This window comes from Otolemur garnettii, unplaced genomic scaffold, assembly GCF_000181295.1.
Source record: "Otolemur garnettii isolate 467f Iridium unplaced genomic scaffold, OtoGar3 scaffold00071, whole genome shotgun sequence".
Lineage (NCBI taxonomy): Eukaryota > Metazoa > Chordata > Mammalia > Primates > Galagidae > Otolemur > Otolemur garnettii.
Window position 1 is genome coordinate 8,427,246 of NW_003852466.1, and position 4,931 is coordinate 8,432,176.

The following is a 4,931-nucleotide window of genomic DNA, read 5'->3' on the forward strand; positions in this document are numbered from 1 at the left end:
TTACAACCCTCCTCAACAGCCCTCCCCACGGCAGGGGTCTGGGGCGCTCCCGCCAGCACCGGACCCCGCGTCCCGAGCTCGCCGAGTGGCGCGGGCAGCCGACGTGGAGGAAGCGCGGCAGCAGTGCTTACTACCGACCGGTGGAGCTCCCGAACGCCGCGTGGCCACCTCAAAGTGGCACAATCTTGAGAAAAACTCTTGGCTCTCCGGCAGCGCAGGAGGCCCTGCTCTCGCGGGATCTTCCCCCACTACCGTCGTCCCTAGGCCTTAGTCAAGGCCTCGCGTTGTTTGGGCGCCGGGGCGGAGCCATCCTGGAGGGGGCGGAGCCAGAGGGGGCGTCCCCAGGCCTTGTTGACTTTGGCTTCCTGGAGGAGCGGCTCCTTGGGCCGTGGGTCTCTGCGCATGCCGGTCGCCGGCGGCTTCGGAGGTCGGGACTGTCCGGCTGCCCCAGTCGGTGGTTCGGGCCCCGCCCCTTCCCCCGGCGGCGGCGGCGGCGGGCGTGTTGTTGTTGTGGTGGTGGCGGCAGCCGGCTGCCGCGAACCCCTCGGAGTCGTAGCGCCTAGTTCCGCGCGCCGCCGCGGCGGGCCAGACTGGCTGCCGCGCCTCAGGTAATGCCGCCGCCTGCGGGGTCGGGGGCGTGCGGGTCTGCGTGTGCACTATGCTGGGGTCCCGCCGAGGAGCCTGGGGTCGGGGTCTGGGAGACCCAGGGCCGGGAGGCCGGGGGACTGGGAAGTTAGGGGCAGGGGTACCACGGGGCCGGAGGTCGCGGTCCGGGGGTCGGGGGCGCGGGGACCGAGGGGCTGGAAGTCGGCGCTGGGGAACTGAGGGGGAGGCGGGGCGGTTGGGACACGGAGGGGCGGGGGCGAAGGGGCACGGAGTCCAAGGGGTTCCAACCGGGTTTGGAGGTTGGCGTCCGGGGGACCGAGGGATCGAGGGAGGCTGGGGGCCCCGCGTCCTAAGGCCCGTCCTTCGGGTCTGACCTGGCCCGGGGACCAGAGAGTCCCCAACCGCCCGCGGGCCCCTTAGGGCCTTTTCAGATCCACCCTGTGACTTCTGTTGTTTTGGTTTTGAAGAAAGAGAATCCAACCTACGTAGGCTTGGGGAAGCCTTGGGGGCTGGGAAGAGATTCAGAAGGTTAGAACAGGCGCTAACGTTTTCTTGCTTACTTTTTTGTTGTTTGTTTGAGCGTCTTCTACTGTTTGTGGTAAGTGCAGTGCCCGTCATATTGGTCGGGGTATGCAGACACCGGCGTGGAGAGGACCTATGAGTAGAACTCGTCGGTTTAATTTTGCAGAGAGATTTTTTAACTTTTATTATTTTGTTTTTGTGTGTCCTCTTTTAAAATTGGGAAATCATAGCTCTGTTTTTAACATTACAGATCTGAAGAACTTGGGTATGGAGGAGAAAGTATACTTTTGGCATAGTTATTTTTTCTTAATTACTTTGGTATTGCGTGCTCTTTAAGAAAAAATTAACCAGCCAAACAATGGAGAGGCTTACCCTCCGTCGCTCCCCCTTTAGTATTTCCCCTTATAAGACCTTCAATAACCAGTCAAGTGTGGTGTGTAGCCATTTAGAACTTTTTTGTGTACATTTAATGAGTAGGCTTTAGAAACAAAATTGGGATCAAATGTAATGCAGTGTATCATTTTATTGGCTATTAGTGCATCATAGCTATCCTTTCATTATATTACCTGTTTCAATCTTTTTAAAAGCAACACAGCTATGTATTTATTTCTTTATTGCTAAATGAGGTCTCCAGTTTTTCAATAAGCAATAGCTTTTAAAAAGGGCTACACATATTTTGAAACCTAATGTGGTAAAACTTTCAGAATGTCTAGGGCCAGAGGGATACTTTCATATTAAGCAGGTTGAGTAATATGTTTACACAGAGCTTACTGGTGGTTTTCATGAGGCTGGATGACTTCATAAAGCTGGTTACTGAAATAGTTCACTTGTTTTTTGAGTGCATTATTCAAAGATAAATTGACATTCCATATAGCTAGTTGAACACATTTAATTCCTTAAATGTGAAGTAGCTGATGGTGAAGTAAAAAGCTAGTGATCAGAAGTTTGTTTTTCAGACAGAAACAAAAAAAGCATAAGAGATTAAATATTTTGATAAGTAAGCCATAGAGAATAAGCTGGAAGCAGAGGATGGTACAACCCTGCTAAGTAAGAGAGCTAGCAAATCCCTATAACGTACTGTATTCTGTGTGCAGAAGAGCTGGAGGCTTTGTTGATTTAATCACTACTTGTATTGAAAATGTACTGTGTGTTCATCTTGGTGGTAGCTCATAGGGAAAGCCATACTCAGTGAAATAATCACAAACAGTAGTCTGGTTCTGCACATGTATATCCTGAAATGTTAGGTCATATTGTGTGGCATTTTATTGTTTGGTAACTGTACTTTAAAGAAATAAAAAATATCCATGTCATTTTAGTTCTTTGTAATAGTAATACACTGTTACAGATTTCTCCTAACAGCTTAAGTGGCATTCATTGCATAAACAGAGGCTTTGAGAGGTGACTCAACTGCTCAAGATCCCCTCACATTTTCGTCATGGTGCTTGCTTATCCTCAGGTGTGCTTAATCCAAGAACCTGAGTTTTTTGCTCTGCCTTGCTGCCTCCTGTTAATGAAAACTGCCTTACGAAATTGTTGACCTTAATAGTTTCCTCTGCTTTTAAAAAAATGTTTCCAACAAAATAGACACATGAATGTAATCACATGCATTGAAAATAATCTGAAGGATACCTAGTGTGAAACTATAATGGTATAGTGTTAGATCAGGTTTCTGGTGGTGTATTATTAAAATATCAAACTCCTCCATCTTATGCCCTTAACCAAGAGATGGGAGATTGTGTTACTTTGGTAATTGCTGGATGCTTGGTAAATTTGGGTAAACTATAGCTCTAGCAGCTGCTTGTTCTTTACAGATGTGGAGGGAGAATGTCATTTTATTAAACATTAGTTTTATGAACCTACCTGAACTTTTTGTAAACTAATATGCTAAAAAGAGAGTCTGGAAAGGTTAGTTTTTGGTGGTTTTTTTTTTGGTGGTTGTTTGTTTTTTCATTTTTGGTAGTCCCTTAAAATGCATCCTGCCAGTTTAATGATGTGTTATAATGTTACGGTGTATCAGTCTGTTTTAGTTTTCCACCAGATGTGACAACTGTATAGTTTAAAGAAATGGAACAAATACTGAAATTAACAAAGTGTGATAGGGATGTATTTCAGAATAAACTCACATATAGGAAATGCACTGAGTTTTTCTATTGGCCATTAAGGATAGTAATTGGATTTACATCTAAGTGGTATTTCTCCTGTCATTGGTCTCTTTTTGTCTGAGGCAGAATCTCCCGCTGTTGTCTTAGGCTAGAGTATTGTGGCCTCCGCCTAGTTGACAGCAACCTCAAACTCCTGGGCCTCAGCCTCTCCAGTAGTGGGGCGTACAGGTGTGGACCATTATACCTGGCTAATTTTTCTATTTTTAATAGAGACTGGCTGGTCTTAAACTCCAGACCTCAAGCAGTCTTTTTGCTTTGGCCTCTTAGAGTACAAGTCAGTTTTCTCTCATACAGTTTACACTAGGTACATGTGGGTTGTATAGTTGTATAACAGAAATAGTTCAGTCTCCAGAAAGACATGTTTAAAGATTTATTATTTTTCATTTATTGTGGGAAAAGAGGCTAGGAGTCTAATGGGGTGTGTATGTGTATTCTCAAAAATTAAGATGAGAAATCTTATTGTTGTGATTGGAGGAAATAGAAAGTTGTTTTTTTTTTTTGAGTCTTGCTCTGTGTCACCCTGGGTAAAGTACTATGGCAACATCACAGCTCACAGCAGTCTCAATCTCTGGGGTTAAAGAGATCCTCTTGCCTCAGCCTCCCGAGTAGCTGGAAATATTGGCGTCTGCGATGACACCTGGCAAGTTTTTCTAATTTTTTAGTAGAAACAGAGTTTCCTTACTGAGGCTGGTCTTGAATTCCTGATGTCAAGCGATCCACCTGCCTCAGCTAGATTTATAGGTGTGAGCCACTGCCTGGCCAGAAAGGTCATTTTTCAATTTAACCTGAAAATCCTTTAGGGAGGATATATTTATGAGTAGCCAGATATCAACTATTTAGTTTTTATGGAGTACGATCCCTACTTTGAAATATTTTGGGATTTAAAACGAATTTGTGTAAAACAGCTATTGTGACATTACATAAAGGACCTGTTCCCCAATAGTTTCCGGTAAGAAACTAGTTAATATAAAAGAAAAGCCAAGATAGAGGAGGGGACAATCTGAGAACTGGCTGTCAAAGTAGACAAAGGGAGAGGGGTTTTTCAAAGAATGAGTAATTGAGTGGATGGATGTCAAGAAAGATGGGAACTTACAGTTCTTTGAGCTTTGAGATGCTGAAAAAATATCTAATTATAATTATCATCTTGTATTAGCTGTGTCCTGCTGGGGGTTGAGTTGGAATAATTAACATGTTTTAGTAACTTGCAGGCTCTTGTAACCTTTTATAGTAACTCATTTTGTCATAAGATAGTTCAGTTTATAATCTAAAGTTATAATGAACATTAGACAAGCTGTAGAAAGTGAATGCTGTGAAAATCTGTCTTGAGTGACTTTCCCAAGTTAGCACTTCTGGCTCATCTTTCTTAGTGCCTTTCTTCATTTTCCTCTTTCATTTCCTTAAGTATAAGTGTTCCCTTAGTTTTGGTTCGCAATTCCACTTAGACCTGTGGTTTCAGCTCATCATTCCCCTTCTATCCCTCAACTTTGCTGAGGCTCCTAGTTATATACCACTAACTACTTTTTCTTTCCTAAGCTTTAGATTTGCCTTTTTTTGTTGTCCTTGATAAACTCTTATTAGCTATCATTTTGGTATTTTTTTGGTGGTTGTTCTTTTTGTCATTTTGGTTTTTTTTTTTTTTTT

At 44.2% G+C, this 4,931-nt stretch overlaps 1 protein-coding gene across 1 annotated transcript in view; it reads left to right on the forward strand.

The window, feature by feature from the left end:
• The first annotated feature begins 406 nt into the window (after positions 1-406).
• Positions 407-4,931, forward strand: part of PCMTD1 (protein-L-isoaspartate (D-aspartate) O-methyltransferase domain containing 1) — an 85,775-nt gene continuing 81,250 nt past the window's right edge. The window contains exon 1 of the mRNA XM_003793704.3: positions 407-608. The gene's annotated coding sequence lies outside the window, so the exon portion shown is untranslated. The remainder of the gene's footprint in view (positions 609-4,931) is intronic.